The sequence below is a fragment of the Artemia sp. Qi Xiang Cuo genome, unplaced genomic scaffold (assembly GCF_049724085.1).
Source record: "Artemia sp. Qi Xiang Cuo unplaced genomic scaffold, ASM4972408v1 HiC_scaffold_2955, whole genome shotgun sequence".
Classification (NCBI taxonomy): Eukaryota; Metazoa; Arthropoda; class Branchiopoda; order Anostraca; family Artemiidae; genus Artemia; species Artemia sp. Qi Xiang Cuo.
In genome coordinates, this window is record NW_028300809.1 from 303970 (window position 1) to 305320 (window position 1351).

Here is a 1351-nt window from a genome sequence, read left to right on the forward strand (position 1 = left end):
TTAATCTTTTAATTTAAAACTAGAAAAATTCCTGAAAATTCTAAACTAATTTGATTTTTTGTTGGGTTTTAGTTACTTGATAGGAGAACTAAACATCCTTTATCTAAGGTGAAGTTTCAATTTAATATGACTATATCATTATTGAACGCTCTACGAAAATTCTTCGATTTAAGTAATAAAAAATTAAAAGGAAAGAAAGAAATAAATAAAGAAAGAAAAGAAAAGAAAGTCTTCAAACATAAAGAAACACAACCACAAGACAAAGAGAATAAGACAAATTCGGTTTCAGAAATGAGTCAAATTTCTGGCCTTACACAAATTTTGACCAATTTCAGTATGGAAGAAAGCCCTGTGATTACTATTAAATGTGATAATGGTGACATTGAAGTCGAGAAATCACTTTTAACAGCTGTTAGTGATGTCTTCAAGGCTATGCTAGAAACGGACATGCTTGAAAAACGAACCAATCTTGTGCTGGCTCATGATTTGAACTTTGAAACTATGAAAAGTATTATGGATTACTATAAAGAAGGTTTCAAAACAGGTTTCTGGAACAAGGCTTCTTTTTTCGAAACAACAAACAGAGATGCATTTACATACATTGTAGAAAAGTAAAACTTTCTTGCTATTAAAGAGGAAATTGCTCAATATTTGCTCCGAAGTTATCGTGTGAAGCAAGATTTAACAATTCTTGAAAGTGTTTTTTTCACTTTTGGAAACCAAATTGAAAAAAATTTTGTTATACGAGAGATGACTCTTATGATTGCGGAAGGGAAAGACGTTCCCCAATTTGTTACCAATTTTAATGCTCATGATTTTTTAGAATTAGCTAAATGTTGCTGTGCTGCGTTGAAAAACAGTCAATTTTCTAGATATCAATGTTTTTTAAAGACACTTTACAGTTGGCTATCCAAAGACTCTGAAAAAAGATCAGTTGCGGCTTTGGAAATTGTAGGAATGATAGATATGAAAACGTTTAAAGTACATGAGGTTGAATCCGTTCTACAAAGTCTCACTATTTCTCCAAAGTTCCAGGGGCCTAAGCTACTATGTCTCGAATTCTTTCTACCTTTAATAAACATGCTTTATCATCCATGAAATTCCAATGAAATGAAATTTACTGTAAATTTCAATTTTTACGTCACGTCGCTCATTAAGTCATATATGGTTATTAGTCCACAATAGGTTTTAGATATTACGTCATGTCACTTATTACGTCATATATTGTTATTAGTAGAAAATCGGTAAAATATTCGTTCTTTATCATAATTTGTTTGCTCTCTCAATTATTACTTCTCGATACGCCTGGTCGGTTAAATACCTTTGCTTTTGTGTAGTACTGTTTTTTCAA

General features: G+C 31.1%; 1 pseudogene; it reads left to right on the forward strand.

Moving 5' to 3' along the window:
- Window positions 1–291: 291 nt before the first annotated feature.
- Window positions 292–1098, forward strand: LOC148938353 (uncharacterized; annotated as a pseudogene).
- Window positions 1099–1351: the final 253 nt, after the last annotated feature.